General features: G+C 36.9%; 1 pseudogene; it reads left to right on the top strand.

Moving 5' to 3' along the window:
* Positions 1-21,975: 21,975 nt before the first annotated feature.
* On the top strand, positions 21,976-23,277 carry LOC100012389 (alpha-enolase-like; annotated as a pseudogene).

Below are 23,277 nucleotides of genomic sequence, written 5' to 3'. Positions count from 1 at the left end.
TTTTTACTTTTTTTAAAAAAGAATTTGACTGTTTAGGGGGGGAAAGATGGAGCACAATAAGAGCTTTAGGTATTTTTGGATTTTTTAATGTTTTTATTAATTACTTTCTTAATTATATTTTTTCATTCTATTTTTAAATTTTAAGCATTTTTCCTTGGTTGCATGATTTATGTTCCCTTTCCCCTCCCAGAGCTGACAAGCAATTCCACTGGGTCATACATGTATTAATACTCAATATCTATTTCCATATTATTCATTTTTAATAGAGCAATCTTTTAAAACCAAAACCCCAAATCCTATACCCATATAAATAAGTGATAAATCATATGTTTTCTTCTGAGTTTATACTCCAACAGTTCTTTCTCTTGGTGTGGATAGCATTCATTCTCGTAAGTCTCTCAAGATCATCCTCGATCATTGAATTGCTATTAGTAGCAAAGTTAATTACATTTGATTATTCCACAACATTTCAGTTTCTGTGTACAATGTTCTCCTGGTTCTGCTCATTTCACTCCACATCAATTCACGGAGGTCTTCCCAGTTTTAATAGAAATCAAGCAGTTCATCATTTTTTGTATTCCATCACCATCATATACCACAAGTTGTACAGCCACTCACCAATTGAGGGACACCCCTTCATTTTCCAATTTTTTGCCACCTCAAAGAGCACAGCTATAAATATTTTTGTACAAACCTTTTTTTTCCTCTTTGGGGTACAAACCTAGTAGTGGTATCTGTGGATCAAAGGGCATGGATTATTTTAAAGCCCATTGGGCATAATTCCAAATTGCCTTCCAGAATGGTTAGATCAATTCACAACACTACCAGCAATGTATTAGTGTCCCAATTTTGCCACATCCCTTCCAACATTTTTTACTTTCCCTTACTGTCATATTGCCCAATCTGATAGGTGTGAGTTGGTACCTCAGAGATGTTTTGAATTTCCTTTCTCTAATCAGGAGGGATTTAGAACACTTTTTCATCTGATTATTGATAGTTTTGATTTCTTCATCTGAAAACTGTCTATTCATATCCCTTGACCATTTGTTGATTGGGGAATGACTTGATTTCATGTACATTTGACTTGGTTCCTTATATATTTGAGAAATAAGACCTTTTTCAAATAATTTTGTTATAAAAAGTTTTTTTCCCAATTTGTTACTTCCCTTTGAATTGTGGTTGCATTGACTTTGTGTGTATAAAAACTTTTTATTATTTAATATAATCAAAATTATTCATTTTACATCTAGTAATGGTCTCTATCTCTTGTTTCATTTAAAATTTTTCCCTTTCCCATAGATAGGATATGCATACTATGCTATATTCCCTTAATTTAATTACAATTTTCCCTTTTATATTTAAGTCATTTACCCATTTTGAATTTATCTTAATATTGGCTGTGAGATGTTGATCTAAACCTAATTTTTCCCATACTGTTTTCCAATTTTCCCAAAAGTTTTTTTGTCAAAAAGTGGGTCATTGTCCCAAAAACTGGAATCTTTGGGTTTATCAAACACTAGCTTTCTGAGGTCATTTACTCTAAGTTTATTCCAATGATTGACCCTTCTATCTCTTTGCCAGTACCATATTGTTTTGATGATCACTGTTTTATAATACAATTTAAGATCTAGTACTGCTTGGCCATCATCCTTCACTTTTTTTTTTTCATTAGTTCCCTTGATATTCTTGGTCTTTTATATTTCCAGATAAACTTTGTTATAATTTGTTCTAATTCTACAAAAAAGTTTTTTGGTAGTTTGATAGGTATGGCACTGAACAAGTAAATTAATTTAGGTAGGATTGTCATTTTTTAATATTAGCTCATCCTACCCATGAGCAAATAATGTTTTTCTAATTGTTTAGATCTAGTTTTATTTGTGTGAAAAGTGTTTTGTATTTGTATTCATATAATTCCTTTTTCTTGGCAGATAGATTGCCAAATATTTTATATTGTCTAGAGTGATTTTTAAATGGAGCTTCTTTTTCTAAATCTTGCTATTGTGTTTTTTTGGAAATATATAGAAATGCTGATGATTTATGCAGATTTATTTTGTATCTTGTAACTTTGATAAAGTTATCAATTATTTCCACTAGCTTTTTAGTTGATTTATTGGATTCTCTAAGGATAATATCATATCATCTGCAAAGAGTAATCATTTAGTCTCATTTCCCACTTTAATCCCTTCAATTTCTTTTTCTTCTCTAATTGCTACCACAAACATTTTTAGTACAATATTAAATAATAGTGGTAGTATCCTTGTTACACTCCTGATCTTTTTGGGAAGGATTCTAACTTACCCCCATTGCAGAGGATACTTGCTGAAGGCTTTAAATGAATATTACCTGTTGTTTTGAGGAAAGGCCCTTTTATTCCAATACTTTCTTGTGTTTTCAATAGGAATGAGTGTTGTATTTTGTCATAGGCTTTTTCTGCATCTATTGAGACAATCATGTGATTTTTGTGAGTTCAGTTGTTGATATGGTCAATCATGTAGATGATTTTCCTAATCTTAAACCATCCTTGCATTCCTGGTATAAAAATGGAGATTTGAACCCTGGACTTCAATTCCAAGGAGTCCTTGGTAGCTCCCAGAGTTCACCATAATCTCAGGTGAGGTCATCACCTGGGCTTCGAGGAGACAGAGGTTTTTAAAACGGATTCTGCCTTCTCTGCTCTCTCTCTTCCTGCTTGCACTTCCAAGCACACGACTCTCTCTCTCTTGGCTTCCGCGTCTGGGCTCACTTGGCTCTACCAGGCAGGATGTAGAATGAGTGATTGTGAATGGACTCTCTGGGCCTAGACACGTGCTTTCCTATTTTGTATTTTCTTTAATTCTTAATCTTAAACAAACCTCTAAAAATATAATACTTCTATCAGAAAAAACTAATTTTAACTGCTACACTGGGATAAGTCCAACCTAGTTATAGTGAATAATTCCTGTAACAAATTGTTGTAGTCTCTTTGCTAGTATTTTGTTTAAAAATTTTTCGTCTATCTTCATTAAATAGATTGGTCTATAGTCTTCTTCCTCTGTTTTGGGTCTTCCTGGCTTGGGAAACAGTACCATATTTTTGTCATAAAAAGAATTTGGTAAGACTCCTTTGCTTATTTTGTCAAATAGTTTGTATAGTACTGGTATTAGCTATTCTTTAAATGTTTGATAGAATTAAGATGTGAATCCCCTGGGGAATTTTTCTTAGGGAGCACCTTGATGACTTGTTCAATTTCATTTTCTGATATGGGATATTTAAGTATTCTATTTCCTCTTTTGTTAATCTAGGCAATTTATATTTTTAAATATTCATCCATTGCACCTAGATTGTCATATTTATTGACATATAATTAGGCAAAATATCTCTTAATAATTGTCTTAATTTTCTCTTCTTTAGAGGTGAGAGCATCCTTTTCATTTTTGAAATTTTTAATCTGGTTCCCTTCCTTCTTTTTTTTATTAAATCAATCAATATTTTATCTATTTTATTTTTTTTTAGGAACCAGCTTAGTTTTATTTATTAATTGAATAGTTCTTTTACTTTCCATTTTACTAATGTCTTCTTTGATTTTAGTATTTCCAATTTAGTTTTTATCTGGGTCTTTAAATTTTGTTCTTTTTCTCATTTCTTTAAATTGCATGTCAAGAAAAGGAGGATTCAAGATGGTGGCTTGGAGGTAGCAAAAGTTCAGATCTCTGAAGGCCCTTCCATGCCAATTAATAACTAAATGCTCCTAAGGTACTGAAAACCAGACCTAACAATAGAACAGAGCCAAGGACCCCTCTTGCTGGACTCAACTTAAAAGGTATACCCCCACCAAAAAAAAAAAGCCTGAATTTGAGAACACTCTGGGTTAAAAGTGAAGGAAGAAGGAAGGTCCTAGGACCCCTCCACACATAGAGCTCTAAGCCTCCAGGGGCAGCTAGAACCTCTGGGTGGGCAAGGGTGCTAGTCTGGAGGGAATACCTTGCGGGCAAAGCTGTACCAGCCTCAGAATGTCAAACAAAAGCAGTGGAAAAACAGTTGGAGAAGAAGCTCAGAATGAGTATCCAAATATCAGCAGTGGAAACCCTCCATATTGCCCCCTCCAAGGTTTTGAGTTCAGGGTACATCCAGCTCTGCAAGGTCAACTCAATTGGACTTAAGCTCATCTAGCCCTCAGAGGTCTAGGAAGCTCAAGCTCCAACACCCCTCCCCCACAGACTGCAACCAGACATTTGGTGACTAAGCTACAAGGGTGAAGTCTGACAGAAAAGCCCCAAACCACCAATCCAACACAAAATGAGAGGATTTAGAATGTAGGCAACTACAGGGAGTAAAGAAGGGGCAACTATGAGCAAACAACAGAAAAAGAAAAAAGAAATTACAATTGACAGCTTCTATCTAGGCAATGAACAAAGAGCAAATGAAATACAGAAGGATGAAGGAACACCAAGAAAAAAAATAAAAACAGAAAATCCAGCAAATTGGATACAGGTTTTGGAAGAACACAAAATACAATTCAAAACACAATTAAGAGAGACTGAAGACAACTAGGAAAATAACTTTAAAAAGATAAGGTATCTGGAAACAGAAAACAGTCTTGAAAAGCAAAATTATTCAGCTTGAAAATGAGGCAAACGAGATGAAAAATGAGACAAAGAAAATGAAAGATGAGGCAAAAAAGATGAAAGATAACCTCCAAACAAAATCAGACCAGAAGGAGAAGGATGACCAAAAAGCCAGGGATGAAATTCTGTCTTTAAAAACAAGAATACAACAATTAGCAATTAGAAGCAAGTGACTTCACAAGGAAGCAGGAAACTATAAAACAAAATCAAAAGAATGAAAAAATTGAGGAAAATACGAAACACTGCATTCACAAAACATAAGATGTAGAAAATCATTCCAAGAGAGACAACTTAAGAATCATTGATCTACCAGAAGTCCATGACAAAAGAAAAAAGCCTGGACATCATCATACAGGAAATTATCCAAGAAAACTGCAGACATTTTAGAACAAGAGGGAAAAGTGGAGATTGAAAGAATCTACAGATCACCTCCTGTACCAAATCCCCAACTAACAATAGCCAAATTCAAGAACTATCAGACCAAGGAAAAAATATTATAAGCTGCTAAGAAGATGTCATTCAGATACCATGGAACTACAATGAGGATAACACAATATCTGGCTGCATCTACACTGAAGGACCTAAAGGCATGGCATATGATATTCCGGTAAGCAAGGGAACTAGGTCTAAAACCAAGAATCAACTACCCAGCAAAACTGACTATATTCTTACAAGGGTAAGTATGGTCATTTAACAAAATAAAAGAATTCCACATATTTGTAAAGAAAAGACCAGACCTGATTAGAAAAATGTGATGCCCAAACAGAGAACCCAAGGGAATCATCAAAAGGTAATTAAAAGGGGGGGGGGAGAAAAACAAAACAAAAAAACAAAAAACAAAAAAACATTTTTAAGGGACCCAATAAGTGAAAATGATATGTAACCCTATAAGAAAAGAGGATATTGGTAACTCTTAAAAATTGTTATTTTCACCTGGGTAGCTACAAGAATTATACTTAGAGGGAATAGTGACAAACTGTATAGGATGAAATGCCAAGATAGATATATAGATAGATATATAGATATATAGATAGATATATACACACACACAACTAGAGTTTTTAAAAAGAGGTTAATACTAAGAGAAATGGGAAAAGGAACAAAATGGGACAAATTTAAATGTCACAAAGAAGTGTATGGCAAGAGGGGGAAGAACATCAATAAACTGGAAAGGTAAAGAGGTTGGAGATAAGAAATACTCAACTTTTTTTTTTTTAAATATATTTTATTTGATCATTTCCAAGCATTATTCGTTAAAGACATAGATCATTTTCTTTTCCTCCCCCCCACCCCCCACAGCCGACGCGTAAGTCCACTGGGCATTAGATGTTTTCTTGATTTGAACCCATTGCTTTGTTGATAGTATTTGCATTAGAGTGTTCATTTAAAGTCTATCCTCTGTCATGTCCCCTCAACCTCTGTATTCAGGCAGTTGCTTTTTCTCGGTGTTTCCACTCCCATAGTTTATCCTTTGCTTATGAATGGTGTTTTTTTTCTCCTGGATCCCTGAAAGTTGTTCAGGGACATTACACCGCCCCTAATGTTGAAGTCCATTACGTTCGATTATACCACAGTGTATTAGTCTCTGTGTACAATGTTCTCCTGGTTCTGCTCCTCTTGCTCTGCATCATTTCCTGGAGGTTGTTCCAGTCTCCATGGAACTTCTCCACTTTATTATTCCTTTGAGCACAATAGTATTCCATCACCAACATATACCACAGTTTGTTCAGCCATTCCCCAATTGATGGGCATCCCCTCGTTTTCCAGTTTTGGGCCACCACAAAGAGCGCAGCTATGAATATTTTTGTACAAGTCTTTGTGTCCAGTATCTCTTTGGGGTACAGACCCAGCAGTGCTATGGCTGGGTCAGAGGGTAGATATTCTTTTGTCGCCCTTTGGGCATAGTTCCAAATTGCCCTCCAGAATGGTTGGATCAGTTCACAACTCCACCAGCAATGAATTAATGTCCCTACTTTGCCACATCCCCTCCAGCATTCATTACTTTCCTTTGCTGTTATGTTAGCCAATCTGCTAGGTGTGAGGTGATACCTCAGAGTTGTTTTGATTTGCATCTCTCTGATTATAAGAGATGTAGAACACTTCTTCATGTGCTTGTTAATAGTTTTGATTTCTTTATCTGAGAACTGCCTATCCATTTCCCTTGCCCATTTATCAATTGGAGAATGGCTTGATTTTTTGTACAATTGATTTAGCTCATTATAAATATGAGTAATTAAACCTTTGTCAGAGGTTTCTATGAAGATTTTTTCCCAATTTGTTGTTTCCCTTCTGATTTTAGTTATATTGGTTTTGTTTGTACAAAAGCTTTTTAGTTTGATGTAGTCAAAATTATTTATTTTACATTTTGTGATTCTTTCTATATCTTGCTTGGTTTTAAAGCCTTTCCCCTCCCAAAGGTCTGACATGTATACTATTCTGTGTTTACCCAATTTACTTATGGTTTCCTTCTTTATGTTTAAGTCACTCACCCATTTTGAATTTATCTTGGTGTAGGGTGTGAGGTGTTGATCTATTCCTAGTCTCTCCCACACTGTCTTCCAATTTTCCCAGCAGTTTTTATCGAATAGTGGATTTTTGTCCCAAAAGCTGGGATCTTTGGGTTTATCGTATACTGTCTTGCTGAGGTCGCTTTCCCCCAGTCTATTCCACTGATCTTCCTTTCTGTTTCTTAGCCAGTACCAAATTGTTTTGATGACTGCTGCTTTGTAATATAGTTTGAGGTCTGGGACTGCAAGGCCCCCATCATATGTGTTTTTTTTCATTATTTCCCTGGATATCCTTGATCTTTTGTTCTTCCAAATGAACTTTGTTATGGTTTTTTCTAAATCAGTGAAGAAGTATTTTGGTAGTTCAATGGGTATGGCACTAAATAGATAAATAAGTTTGGGTAGGATGGTCATTTTTATTATATTGGCTCGTCCTATCCATGAGCAGTTAATGTTTTTCCAATTGTTCAAGTCTAGTTTTAATTGTGTGGCGAGTGTTTTGTAGTTGTGTTCATATAGTTCCTGTGTTTGTCTTGGGAGATAGATTCCTAGGTATTTTATTTTGTCTAAGGTGATTTTGAATGGGATTTCTCTTTCTAGTTCTTGCTGCTGAGCTTTGTTGGAGATATATAGAAAAGCTGATGATTTATGTGGGTTTATTTTGTATCCTGCAACTTTGCTAAAGTTGTTGATTATTTCAATTAGCTTTTTGGTTGAATCTCTAGGATTCTTTAAGTAGACCATCATGTCATCCGCAAAGAGTGATAACTTGGTCTCCTCCTTGCCTATTCTGATGCCTTCAATTTCTTTATCTTCTCTAATTGCTACTGCTAGTGTTTCTAGTACAATGTCAAATAGTAGAGGTGATAATGGGCATCCTTGTTTCACTCCTGATCTTATTGGGAATGCATCTAGTTTATCCCCATTGCAGATGATATTAGCTGTTGGTTTTAGATATATACTGTTTATTATTTTTAGGAATGACCCTTCTATTCCTATGCTTTCTAGTGTTTTTAATAGGAATGGGTGTTGTATTTTATCAAAGGCTTTTTCTGCATCTATTGAAATAATCATGTGGTTCTTGCTAGTTTGCTTGTTGATGTGGTCAATTATGTGGATGGTTTTCCTAATGTTGAACCAGCCCTGCATCCCTGGTATGAATCCTACTTGATCATGGTGAATGATCCTTCTGATCACTTGCTGGAGTCTTTTTGCTAGTATCCTATTTAAAATTTTTGCATCTATATTCATTAGGGAGATTGGTCTATAGTTTTCTTTCTCTGTTTTTGACCTGCCTGGTTTTGGAATCAGTACCATGTTTGTGTCGTAAAAGGAGTTTGGTAGAACTCCCTCTTTGCTTATTATGTCAAATAGTTTGTATAGTATTGGGGTTAACTGTTCTCTGAATGTTTGATAGAATTCACAGGTGAATCCATCAGGCCCTGGGGATTTTTTCTTAGGAAGTTCTTTGATGGCTTGATGGATTTCAATTTCTGATATGGGATTATTTAAGAATTCTATTTCCTCTTCTGTTAGTCTAGGCAGTTTGTATTTTTGTATATATTCATCCATTTCTCCTAAATTGGTGTATTTATTGCCATATAATTGGGCAAAGTAATTTCTAATGATTGCCTTAATTTCCTCCTCATTGGAGGTGCTGTCCCCCTTTTCATCTTTAATGCTGTGAATTTGCTTTTCTTCCTTCCTTTTTTTAATTAGATTGACCAGTACTTTGTCTATTTTGTTTGTTTTTTCAAAGTACCAGCTTCTTGTCTTATTTATTAAATCAATAGTTCTATCACTTTCGATTTTATTAATTTCTCCCTTAATTTTTAGGATTTCTAATTTGGTTTTCTGCTGGGGGTTTTTAATTTGATCGCTTTCGAGTTTTTTCAATTGCATTTCCAATTGATTGATCTCTGCTCTCCCTTGTTTGTTAATATGAGCTTTCAGGGATATGAATTTGCCTCTGATTACCGCTTTGGCTGCATCCCAAAAGGTTTGAAAGGATGTTTCGCCATTGTCATTTTCCTTGATGAAATTATTAATTGTTTCTATGATTTCTTCTTTAGCTAAACGGTTTTGGAGTATCATATTGTTTAATTTCCAATTGGTTTTAGATTTGGTTTTCCATGTACCATTACTAATCATTATTTTTATTGCCTTGTGATCTGAGAAGGCTGCATTCATTATTTCTGCTTTTTTGCATTTGTGTGCTATGTTTCTGTGACCTAATGTATGGTCAATTTTTGTGAATGTGCCATGTGGTGCTGAGAAGAAGGTGTATTCCTTTTTATCCCTATTTATTTTTCTCCATATGTCTATTAATTCTAATTTTTCTAAGATTTCATTCACTTCTTTTACCTCTTTCTTATTTATTTTTTGATTTGATTTATCTAAATTTGATAATGGTTGGTTTAAGTCTCCCACTAGTATGGTTTTATTGTCTATTTCTTCCTTCAATTCTCCTAGTTTCTCCATTAGAAATTTGGGTGCTATATTATTTGGTGCATACATGTTGATTAATGATATTTCCTCATTGTCTAGAGTCCCTTTTAACAAAATATAATTACCTTCCCTATCCCTTTTGATCAGGTCTATTTTTGCATTGGCTTTATCAGATATCATGATTACCACTCCTGCCTTCTTTCTATCAGTTGAGGCCCAGAAGGTCTTACTCCATCCTTTAATTCTGACCTTGTGGGTGTCAACCCGCCTCATGTGTGTTTCTTGAAGACAACATATGGTAGGGTTTTGGATTCTAATCCATTCAGCTATTCGTCTACGTTTTATGGGTGAGTTCATCCCATTCACGTTCAAAGTTATGATTGTCATTTGTGGACTCCCTGGCATTTTGTTTGCCTTCCCTAATTCTAACCTTTTCTTCTTCGGCTCTACCTTTTAGTCCAGTGATTTACTTTGAATCAGTCCCCCTTGTCCCCTCCCTTGATGTTTCCCTTTTTAGTCCCTCCCTTTTTGTTCCCTCCCCCTCCCCCCTCTCTTTCCCTCCCTTTTTGTTCTCCCTCTCCCCCTCCCCCCCTTGGTTTTCCCTTCTCCTTACCCTTGTTGGGTAAGATAGAATTCAAGATCCCAATGGATCTGGATGTTTTTCCCTCTCAGAGTTGATTTCCCTGAGATTGAGGTTTAAGTAAACCCCCCCCCCCTCTCTTCCTCTCCTTCTTATAGGAGTTTTCTTCCCCTCCCCTTCCCCTGTGAATCTTTGTGTGAGAACCATTATTCTATTTGGTCTTTCTTTACCCCCTATTTATACATTACATTTTCCCCACATATTAGTATACATAGGTTGATATAAATGTAGTCCTTATAGAAGAGAGTTTGAGTAAAAGAAGATAACATTTTTCCCCTTTCCTTAATATTTACCTTTTCAGGTATTCCTTGCTCTTTGATTTTCGGTATCAAACTTTCCACAGAGCTCTGGTCTTTTCTTTGCAAAAAGTTGGAAGTCTTCTATTTTGTTGAATGCCCATACTTTCCCTTGGAAGTATATAGTCAGTTTTGCTGGGTAGCTGATTCTTGGTTGGAGACCCAGCTCTCTTGCCTTTCTGAAGATCATGTTCCATGCCTTACGATCATTCAGCGTAGAACTTGCAAGGTCTTGTGTGACCCTGATTGGCATTCCTTTATATCTAAATTGTCTTTTTCTGGCTTCCTGTAGGATTTTTTCTTTTGTTTGATAGCTTTGGAATTTGGCAATTACATTCCTGGGAGTTGTCTTTTGGGGGTTTAGTGTAGAAGGTGTTCTGTGAGCTCTGTCAGTGGATGTATTGCCCCCTTGTTCTAGAATCTCTGGGCAATTTTCTTTGATTATATCTTGTATCACCATGTCCAGTTTGGTGTTTATTTCTGGCTTTTCTGGGAGTCCAATTATTCTTAAATTTTCTCTTCTCCCCCTGTTTTCCAGATCTATCACCTTGTCGGTGAGATATTTTATGTTCTCTTCTAATTTCTTGGTGTTTTGGCTTTGCTTTATTAGTTCTTGCTTTAAAGCCTGGTTTTCTTTTACAGTTTGGTCAAACTGGTTTTGTAGATGCGTGAATTTCTTTTGCATCATTTCCCACTTTTCCTCCCAGAGGGCTTCCATCTTTTTGGTCATTTCTGATTCAAATTCTTCATGGGTTTGTGGAGAGTTTCTATTTCCTTTGGAAGATTTTGGAGAATTTTCTTGTATATCTTCTTCTATCTGCTCTGTATTTTGTATTTTGGCTCCATAGAATGTGTCCAGAGTCGCCCCTTTCTTCTTATTTTTCTTGGTATTTTGGGGCTTCTGTGCTTCTGTGGAGTTTGTCATCTCTGAACGTGGAGGATTGGCTTTTCTTGTCTTTGTCTGGTGATCAGAGGCTTTAGTCCTGGGCAGATGGTTCTATGACTTTCCCTGGGTTAAACTGAATATGCCTCACTGGAACTGGAATGGAAGGGTCGGACCACGAGGCCACACTCTCCCCCTGGCTCGATTTCCGGAAGTTGCCTTCAGAATCCCTGGCCGTGAGGCTGTTTCGTCGGCCTGCGGGGGGATGGGCTGCCGCTTCCCCAAGCTCCGAGAGCACAGACTTTCACTGAGACTTGGATAGCAGGATCCAGCCCGTGAGGCTGTCTTGCCCGCCCTGAGGGTTGCTGTTGTTTTGACCAGCTCTCTGCAGCGGAGGCCCCAGGCAGTAACTTTCACCTGGACCGACCGGCTCTTTGACCTACCGGCTCTTTGCAGCGGAAGCCCTAGGCAGTAACTTTCACCCGGACCCACCGGCTCTTTGCAGCGGAAGCCCTAGGCAGTAACTTTCACCCGGACTGGGACTTGGGTAGAAGACCCTGAGGGTTGTTGTTCCTCAGACCCTGCTCTCTGAGCCCGATGCGGCTGCCGCTTCCGGGAGCCTTGGACTCTGCGCTCCTACCCCTGAGGTCCGAGGGATCTCGGGTTCTGGCTTTTAAGGGGAGCCGTACCTTTTGAACCGGGTCCAGGTCCAGGAGGAGGGTTCCCAGGGTCTGTGCTGTTGATCGTTTTGAATTTCGGCGCCTTAGGAGCTTCTAGTTTGAGATCGGTCGGGAAGGGTTTTCCGGAGATCTGAACTTCAGCTTTCTCTAAGCCGCCATCTTAACCGGAAGTCCCGAAATACTCAACTTTTAAGTGCATTGAAATTGACTCAAAGAGGGAAGAACAATCAAATACATTGGGGCAGAGAATTGATTTGCATCTTATAGGGAAGTAGAAGGGTAACAAACAGATTGGTGGGAAAGGAAGCAATATAAGGGAGGACAAGGGTGGGGGCTAGTTTAAAAAGACAGTAAGGAAAATCAGAGGGGAATAAGAAGGGAAGGGGAGTATAAAGGAAGTAAAATAAGGGTGGGAATTAAGGGGACTAACAGGGGATACTGAAGGTTTTATAACAGGGAATGGAGGAATTGAAGAGAGAGAGGGTATATTTCTCCTGGTGATCTAAAAGGAGAGAGATGCCCCCTGCCAAGAGGATATTTCTGAAAAATGGGGTTCCCAAGAAATGGGCCACTTATGATAGCCTGAGGGGATGTCTTCTCTATAGAATAGTGTTGCAGATACCCCAGAGCAGGTAAACACGGACTCTCCTGAGGGACAAGCCTGCTGGGAAAACTAGAAGACAATTTGGAAGAGATTAGGTTTGGATCAAAACCTCATGTCCCACATGAAGATAAACTCAGAATGGGTGAATGACTTGAATATAAAGAAGGAAACTATAAATAAATTAGATGAACACAGAAAAGTATACATGTCGGATCTTTGGAAAAGTAAAGATTTTAAAACCATGCAAGAACTAGAAAAATAATCACAAAATGTAAAATCAATAATTTTTATTATATCAAATTAAAAAGGATTTGTACAAACAAAATCAATGTTACCAAAATATGAAGTGAAACAACAAATTGAGAAACAATCTTCATAACAAAAACCTCTGACAAAGGTCTTGTTACTCAAATTTACAAAGAGCTAAATCAATTATACAAAAAATCAAGCCATTCTCCAATTGATAAAAAAAATAATTTGATAAAGAAATCAAAACTATTAATAAGCACATAAAAAAGTGTTCTAAATCTCTTATACTCAGAGAGATGCAAATCAAAAGAACTCTGAAGTATCACTTCACACCTAGTAGATTGGCTAACATGACAGCAATGGAAAGTAATGAATGCTGGACTGGATGTGGCAAAGTTGGGATATTTATGCATTGTTGGTGGAGTTGTGAATTAATCCAACCATTTTGGAGGGCAATTTGGAACTATGACCAAAGGGTACTAAAAGACTGTCTGCCCTTTGATCCAGCCACAGCACTGCTGGGCTTGTTCCTGTAACCCCAAAAAATGTGGGTTTCAAGACTGTGAGTTGCCAAAACTGTAAAAATAATTTTTAGTGTCTTGGTTTTATTCTAAAAGTAAGTGGTCGCCATGGGAAAATTCCCAAATATGAAAATACCCAAGTCAGCTGGGTTTATGGAGATTCTTTAAAAACACAAATGAAGGAATTAAGGGAAGGGAGAGAAACAAAGTAAGAGGAAATAGTAGGAAGGGCCTAGGCCAAATGGCTTAGGCCTAAGCCCTAAGAGAGACCAGTGAGTCCTTTACCACTCACCACAAGATTTGTCTCAAGCAAAACTCCAGTCCTTCACCAAAATCTTCAACTTCTGAACTGAGTTCAGAGACCCAGCTCTGAACTCCTGACCTCCTCCAATTCAGCTTCCAAACTTGACTAAAAAACTCCACCTCCATCTCCTTCCTTTTAAAGAAAATTTTCTCTTCTGTCATCTCCCCTAAATTTTCACATCTACCAATCTCAGTAGACGTTTTCCCCAGGACTGACCATTCTTAGTTCACATCTTCTTTTTTTATCACCTTCTCTGGGTAGACTAAAACTTCACACTTCTTTTTTTAAGCTTGCCTTTTGTAAGTTGCTTGACCTTTTAGTGATTAATTTAACCTTTATAGGTACTTACCACCCTTTTGTATTAGATCTAAAAATAGACCTAGCTTAAGGTTCTAGCTCTACTGTAAGTATGAGTTAGGGACTTTTTCCTTGTTCCATCAGGAGTTTAAAACTTTATCTTCTCCTAAGGCACTGTCTAAGTATGGGTGGGGTAATGTTAAAATTCCTAATACATTGCTGATCAAGTACCTCCATTTGTTGCAATAAGAGAATAGCTTAACCAAATCTTCTAAGGTAGAGTCTGAGCAGTTTTTAAGATTCACATTCCCCAAAGAGATAATAAGGAAAAGGACTTGTACAAGAATATTTATAGCTGCCCTCTTTGTGGTGGCAAAAAATGGAAAATGAGGACACGCCCTTCAACTGAGGAATGGCTGAACAAATTGTGGTATATTTTGTTGATTGGATACTACTGTGCTGAAAGGAATAATAAACTGGAGGAATTCCATGTGAACTGGAATAGCCTCCAGGAACTGATGCAGAGTGAAAGAGCAGAACCAGGAGAGCATTTTACACAGAGACTGATACTCTGTGGTACAATCCAATATAATGGATTTCTCCAATAGGGGCAATGCAGTGATCCTGAACAACTTGGAGGGATCTATGAGAAAGAACACTATCCACATTCAGAGGAAAAACTGTGTGAGTAGTGTGAAGATTGGATTTAGCTATCTCCTGATTGTAACAATTAAGATACTTAGTCTAACAAAATCAGGAATGTCTTGTGAACTTTACATTACTCCACCCTTCTTAGATCTTACTTTATAGTGAAGATGAAATTGTAATCTCCTGTTTGAACAATGAAGATACTTAGTTCTTACTTTATAGTGAAGCTAGAACTTTAGGTTAAGTCTATTTTTAGATCTTAAAACAAAAGGTATTAAGTAACTATAAAGGTTAAATTAATCACAAAAAGGTTAAGTAACTCATAAAAGTGAACTTTAAGTAACAAAGAAGTGTTAAGTAACTTTAAAGATATAATCTAATCAAAGAAGATGAGAACTAAAGAACGGGAATTTAGAGGAGGAAACACAAGGGTAAAAGATCCATATATTTGGCTCACTTCCTCTCTCCGGCACCTTTTGGCAGTGGAGATTTGACTGGTGGCAGTATGCTGGGCCTTTCAGCATCTTAATATGGCTACAAGCTATTATCCAGTTCAGTGGTGAGTTTCTGGCTGAATGTTTTCTCCTTTACTTTCCAAACTTATCCTCTTAGAATCCTCTAATATCCTTCAGAGACCTAGCAGCGGAAATCTTGAACTCCCCCTGGCACAGGCCAGGTGGGAGAAAACCTATACCCTCTTCCCCCTTTCTCCTTAAGTCCTTCCCTCTCTATTAATTAAAATTACCATAAATTTCCAGACTGACTTGGGTATTTTATTTGGGATTTTTTTTTCCTTCATGACCAATTAATTTAGATTTATAAGTCACAACCCTAAAATTATCTTACAGGAGAAACACAGAAGAAAAACAACTTTTTATTACATGGATTGAGGGGGATATGATTGGGGATATAGTCTTTAAATGATCATTCTGGTGCAAACATCAACAACATGGAAATAGGTTCTGATCAAGGACACATGTAATATCCAGTGGAATTGCATGTCGGCTACAGAAAGGGTGGAGAGAGGGAAGGGAGGGAAAGAATATGATTCTTGTAACCAATATATAATGTTCTAAATTGACTAAATTTTTTAATCTAAAAAAAAGATTCAAATTTTTAAAAAATTGCATGTCCAATTCATTAATCTTCTCTCTCTTTATTTTGTTGATATAAACACTCAGGGGTGTAAATTTTCCCCTTTGTATTTCTTTGGCTATATCTCATAGATTTTGATATGTTGTCTCATCATTGCCATTCTCTTCAGTGAAAACAGTAATTGTTTCTTTGATTTGTTCTTTGAACTACCAGTTTTGAATAATTAGATTAGTTTCCAATTAATTTTAAATTTGCCTCTTCATAAACCCTCATTAGTTATAATATTTATCTCTTTATGATCTAAAATTTTGCATTTATTACTTTTACTTTTCTGCATTTGTTTGTGATGTTTTATGCACTAGTACATTGACAATCTTGTATATGTAATATGTGCTATTGAAAAGGAGGCATATCCCTTTTTATCCCTATTCAATTATCTTCAGATATCGATTAACTCTAATTTTTCTAACATTTCATTCTCTTCCCTTACTTCTTTATTATTTATTTTTTGGTTTGATTTGTCTAGTTCTGGTAGGATAAAGTTGAGGTCCTCCACTAATATGGTTTTACTATCTATTTCCTCCTTAAACTTTAGAAATTTGAATGTTATACCATTTGGTATATATATATATGTTGGATACCAAAATTTCCTCATTATTCATACTGCATTTCATCAAGATGTAATTACCTTCATTATCTCTTTTAATCAAATCTGTTCTTACTTTAGCTTTGTCTGAGATCATATTTGCTACTCCTGCCTTCTTTTTCTCAGTTACAGCCTAATAAAATCTCTCCAACCTCTTACCTTTACCCTGTGTATGTCTACTTGCCTCAAGTGTGTTTCTTGAAAATGAGATATGGTAGGATTCTGTTTTTTATTCCATTCTACTATCCATTTCCATTTTATGGGTGAGTTAATCCCATTTATATTCACAATTATAATTACCCTCTGTGTATTCCCCTCCATTTTGACTTCCTCCTTTAAACCTAACCTGTCTCCTTACATTCTTTCCCTCTCCTCCAGTGTTTTACTTTTAGTCAGTCTTTTTCCCCTTTCTCCTCTCTTATATTACTCATCTTATGCCTCCCTTCTACTTCCCCTCTAACTAAAGGACCTTTTGATTGCCCCCCAAACTCTCCTTCCTTTGTATCATTCCCCTCCCCACCACCCCAGTTCTTATTCCCCTTCTACTTCTCTATAAGTTAAGATACAATTATATACCCCAATAAATCTGGCTGTTCTTCCCTCTCTCAGCCAATTACAATAAGAGTAAGGTTTAAGTATTACCTGTCACAAATCACTTCCTCCCTTCCATTGTATTGTTCTTCCCCCAGCCCATTCTTCATTATGTGGGTCTTCCCCCCAGCCCATTTTACTTCTATTTTCCCATTTCTCATAGTATTATCTTTTTTCACCCCTAGTTTTGTATTTTTGACAAATCATCCTAAACAGATTACTACCATACCCTCTACATATGCTTCTTCTAACTATTATGATAATGATAAAAAAAATTTAAGAGTTATAGAAATCATCTTTCCATATAGGAATATAAGCCATTTGACCTTGTTGAAGCCCTTAAGTTTTTTCTCTGTTTTATTTGCCTTTATATTCTTCTCTTGCATTTTGTATTTGGATCTGAAATTTTCCTTTTAAGTTTGGTCTGTTCTTCAAAAATACTTGGAAATCTTCTATTTTACTAAATAACCATACCTTCCTCTGAAAGAATATAGTTGGTTTTAATAGGCAATTGATTCTTGGTTGTAAACTCAGTTCCCTTGCCTTCTGGGATATCATATTCCAAGCCTTCTGCTCCTTCCATTTGGAAACTACCAGATCCTATGTGATCCTGACTGAGGCTCAATGGTATCTGGATTGTTTCTTTCTAGCTGTTTGTAATATTTTCTCCTTGGCCTGGGAGCTCTTGAACTTAGCTATGATGTTCCTGGGAGCTGTCATTTGGGGATTTAATGTAGGAGGTGATCTGTGGATTCTTTCAATCTGTATTTTCTTGGATAATTTCCTGTAGTATTATGTCTAGGCTTTTTATTTTTTTGGTCATGACTTTCAGGTAGTACAATAATTCTTAAATTGTCTTTCCTGGATCTATTTTTCGAGGTCAGTTGTTTTTCTATGAGGTATTTCCTATTTTCTTCTATTTTTTTTCATTTTTTGATTTTGCTTCATTGTTTTTTGATGTCTCTCGTGAAGTCATTAGCTTCTAATTGTCCAATTCTAATTTTTAAAGTCTGAATTTCTTCCATGACCTTTTTATCCTCCTTTTCCAATTGGTCAATTCTTCTTTCCAAGTCATTCTTTTCATCCTTTCACTTTTTTGTGGCACTATTTTCTAATTTTCATTCAAGTGCCTCTATTTCCAAATGACCTGTTTTGCTTTTTAAGCTGTTGTTTTCCTTCTCCCATTTTCTTCAACCTGCCTTATTTGATTTTTTAAATTCCTTTTTGAGCTATTCCAGAGCCTGAGTCTAATTCCCTGGATTTTTTGAGGTTTTGCTTGAAGTTCCTTAGATGCTGCCAGCCTTTATTGGTTCTTTTATTTGGTCCATATCCCCATAGAAGCTTTCAATCATTACATCCTTCTTGTTTTTTAGTCATTCCAGCTACTCCCCCCCACCACCACCACACCACACCCCCGTGGATTATAAACTCATCCTTCTATTGGTTTATTGGAAACAGGCATTTGAAATGCTCTGCCCTGCAAAGAATCTTCAGTCTTCTTTCTCCTCTGTTGGTATACTGGATTAGACCAGTTGAGCTGACCTGCTATGCTAATCTGCCCTAAGGCTAAACTGTTACCTTAGCCAGCTGCCACAAAGGTCAAGGCTGCCCAACCAGATGTACTCCTCCCAAGTTCCTCCCTGTAAAATGCTATCAGAGAATTAGACCTCATAAGGTAGATCTGAGGTGCTCCATCACAATTGCAGCCCTTACCCAGTAATCCCACAGTCAGCCTGCATCTGATCACAGATCTCAGTGCAATAGGTCAGGGAAGGGTATCTTGTTTCTCCTTTATACTGTGGAAAGGGAATTTCTCTGCCTAACTTTCAAGTTGTGTTCAGTAGAAGAGTCATGTGGCTCTATCTTGTTGTTGGGTTTGTATTTCTATATTTTAAAGCACTTTTTAGAGATTTGTATGTCAGGATAATCAGAGAGGTTTGGATTTTGCTGCTCCTAAGCTGCCATCTTGAATCTGTCCCTTTTTTATGTTTTGGAAAGATAAGATTCAATCTTGCCTTTAGTTGGCAAGGAAGGAGTCAGTGGAAAAGATTGACAGTAAGATAAAAAGAAAAAAGGACAGGTAGATGGTTCTGTGTAGATAGAGCTGGGCCTAGAGACAGGAAGATATTTTTCTTACTGAGTTCAAATCTGGCCTCAGGTACTTGCAAGCTGACAACCCTATTTTCTTCAGTTTCCTTGTCTATAAAATGAGTTGGAGAAGAAAATGGCAACCTATTTTCTTCAGTTTCCTTGTCTATAAAATGAGTTGGAGAAGAAAATGGCAAACTACTACAATATCTTTGTTAAGAAAATTCCAAATAAGGTCTCAAAGAGTTGGGCATGACTGAAAATGACTCAACAACAACAAATAGAGGAAATCAGAAATAGGGAAGGATTGAGATCAAATTCTCAAATAGAAGAGTTGTCCTTGTTTAAGAGAAAAAGTCATTTTTCCCTTAGAAGTGAAAACAAAGGTGAGAATTTAATCCATAGAGTAGAAAAGAAGAAAAAACTCATGAGGACTGATGTTTTCTCAGCAAAATAGGAGATGAGTTCCTCTGGTAAGATTCCTCTTGGTTTTCTTTCTTAGGTAGTATAGGGGACAAGAATTAAAGGTTAGGAATAACCACTCTGAAAAATGATAGAAGGTTAATCAGGAGAGAATAAAAATATTTCTATGAAGCAATGAAGATCCAGGTGCAACTAGATAACATAAATTCATAGTTAACTTGGTTAGCATGGCTTTGTAACTTTCTTCAGACAAGCTCTGCAACACAGGAGTATAAGTAGAGAATGCAAATGGTTGTACCAAGCCAGACTTAAGGCTTGGCAAGATATGATTGGCAATAGGACAAGAGGACGAGGAATCAAGTGAAAATAACTTGAACTCTCTAGTTATCTATATATTTGATCTGGCCAAATATAATATCAAAACTGTGCAGGAAGGGAATGCAGCCCAAACTGGGACAATAGATGAACTATGAGAACAGAGAAAAGTGAAGGATCTAGAGTTCAGATTAAGGATGTAGAATATTTTTAGAAGGAATGAGGTATGTGAACTTTAGATTACTCCACACTACTTAGTCTAACAAAATCAAGAATGTCTACACCCATACTTAAGGATTAAGTATCTAGGAGGATGGTCTATGATAGACATGTGCTAGCAAGTGACAAATCAGAAACAGCTGAGAGACTCTGAGCTGTCCTAAGTCAAGCTTAAGCTACCATTGGTACAGGTGAGATGCAGGAAAGTGATGTAAAACCGCCTATATATTTCATTTCACTTCCTCTCTCTGGACTCTTTTGCAGTGGTGAGGTGGCTGGAGGCAGCTTGCTGAGTGTCTTGACATCTTGGTATGGCAGAAGCTACTGTCCACTTTAGCTGTGAGTTTTCCTTGATACCATACTGGAGGAAGCCTAGTACCCTAGTTCAGGTGAAGGGTCTTCTCTGAGCTCTCTTGGAGTTTAGGCTGATTTTTCCTCCTTTACCTTCCAAACACTATCCACTTAGAGGCCTCTAATCTTCAGAAACCTTGTGGCGGAGGACTTTGAACTCCCCCTGGCACAGGCCAGGTGGGAGAAATCCTATACCCTTCCCTCTCTCTTCTCCTTGATTTCTTCCCTCTATATTGATTAAACCACCATAGATTTCCAAACTGATTTGGGTATTTTATTTGGGATATCCCCTGGTGACCAAAAATTAAGTATAGATTAGGTCATGACCCTAAATAATCCTTACAGGTAGGAGAAGAGATGGAAGGATGAGACATTCTGATCAGAAAGATTATACTAGTAAGATGAATAGATAATAATGCTTCTCATATCTGAAATATATTCCTTCAATCTGAAATTTTCATAATTTCCAAATATTCAAATGTTCTCTGAATTCTCATATTTCAAAAATGGGTCAATTGACAGCAATATTTCTTGAGTGAAAAAATATAACTCCAAAAATTGACTTGTAACATTACCTTCTAAATGATTAAAAGAATGATTTCCAGGGACTATGAAGGTTTATAAATCCTTTTAAGCAGAAGTTCATGGCTTAAAAGCTTTTGGTTTTAAAAGCATTTTAAGATGTGTAAAATTCTCTTCTCATAACAATGCAATAAATAGTTAATACAAGTATCATTGCCTTCCTTTCATAGATAAAGGAACAGATTTACAGAGGGAAGAAAATTGTACTAAGACACAAGTTGAACTTAGGGTTGGTTTTTCATGAATGACAAGGTTGAAAGAAATACTATATATGTAATATATACTATATTACTATACTGTAATACTATATATGTAATACTATATATGTAATACTAGAGTTAAAACTATAACAGAAGCAAAGATTCTGAAACTTTTGTGTTCAGGAACCCATTTAGCAATATGAGACCTATGTACACCCTTCTTAAAATATAGTTTTATATACAGAAAACAAAATATGTAGGATTAGAAAGGAAATCAGTTATTTTGAAATATAGTTCAAAAATATTTTTAACAGTTTAAAAACCCCTGACCTAGAGTAAAATGAAATTTAGGAATAGTTTACCAATATCTAGCAATATGACCAAGGGTAGATAATTTTTTGCCTCTCTGGTTCTGTTTCCTCCTCTATAAAATGTAAGGATTGGACTAAATCAGAAATTCATAACCTGATATTTGAGTTGTTCAGATTTAATTTCAGAATGAGAGGAGACACTTATTTGTAAGTCATTAAACAATTGGGAAAAAGGATTTTTTTGTATATATATATATATATATATATATATATATATATATATATATATATATATACACACATACACAATAATGAGATTTAGTGGCACTAACCTTTGATAGTCACAGCTTCTTTCATCTTCATATGGAAATGCATCTGGACTGCAAGGCAGATTATAGTGACACAAGTTTGGACACTGCCCTTAGCCTCTGTTTTCTGAGTTCATTGGTGGAAACCGTATCCAGAATCTCAAGATGTCTATTCTAAATACGCATGCAAGAGAGATCTTCAACTCTTGGGGAAACCCACCCCCACCCCCATTAACATTAATCTCTACACTTCAAAAGCTCTCTTCCAAGTTGCTCTACCCAGTGGTGCATCTACTGGTGTCCATGAAGCTCTGGAGCTACAAGACAATGCTAAAACCCACTACATGGGGAAAGTTATCTCAAAAGCAATTGAGCACATCAATAAATCTATTGCCCCATGCCTGATTAGCAAGAAACTGAATGTTGTAGAGCAGGAGAAAATTGACAAATTGATGCTAGAAATGGATGCCACTACTTAATTTGGTGCCAAGGCCATCCTGGGAGTACCTCTGGCTGTTTGTAAGGCTGGAGCTGCAGAGAAATGTGTCTCCCTGTACCGCCACATTGCTGACCTTGTAGGCAATGAAGAAGTTGTCCTTCCAGTTCCTGTCTTCAATGTGATCAACAGTGGCCCCCATGCTGGTAACAAGCTGGCCATGCAGAGTTTCATGATTCTCCCAGTTGGGGCAGCAAGCTTCAAGGAGGCCATGAGCATTTGGAACTGAGATATACCACAACCTGAAGAATGTGATTAAGCAGAAATATGGACAGGATGCTACCAATGAAGGGGATGAGGGTGACTTTGCACCTAACATCCTAGAGAATTAAGAAGCTCTGCAGCTTCTGAAGACTGCTATTAGTAAAGTTGACTATTCTGATAAGGTTTGATTGGCATGGATGCTGCTACTTCAGAATTCTACCGATCTGGGAAATATGACTTGGACTTTAAGTCCCTTGATTACTCCAGCAAACACATCTCCTCTAAGGCTGTTGGGGACCTATAAGGGCTTCATCAAGGATTATCCAGCGGTGTCCATTGAAGATACCTTTGGCCAGAATGATTGGGAAGCTTGGACAAAATTCACTGCTGCTGCAGGCATCCAGGTGGTAGAGGATGACCTCACTGTGGCCAATCCCAAGTTCATTAAAAAGGCCATGGATATCAAAGCCTGCAACTGCCTCCTGCTCAAAGTGAACCAGATTGGCACCATGACTGAATCTCTCCAGGCATGCAAGCTGGTCCAGTCCAATGGGTGGGGCTTAATGGTTTCCCATCATTCTGGGGAAACTGAGGATACCTTCATTGTAGACCTAGTGTTGGATCTGTGCACTGGACAGAACAAAATAGGTGTCCCCTGCCAATCTGAGCTTCTGGCCAAGTATAATCAGATTCTCAGAATTATGGAAGAGCTGGGGAGTGAGGCTAAGTTTGCTGGAAGAAACTTCAGATACCCTAAAGCCCAGTAG

The sequence above is a fragment of the Monodelphis domestica genome, chromosome 8 (assembly GCF_027887165.1).
Source record: "Monodelphis domestica isolate mMonDom1 chromosome 8, mMonDom1.pri, whole genome shotgun sequence".
Lineage (NCBI taxonomy): Eukaryota > Metazoa > Chordata > Mammalia > Didelphimorphia > Didelphidae > Monodelphis > Monodelphis domestica.
This window is presented reverse-complemented; position numbering and strand designations above follow the sequence as displayed.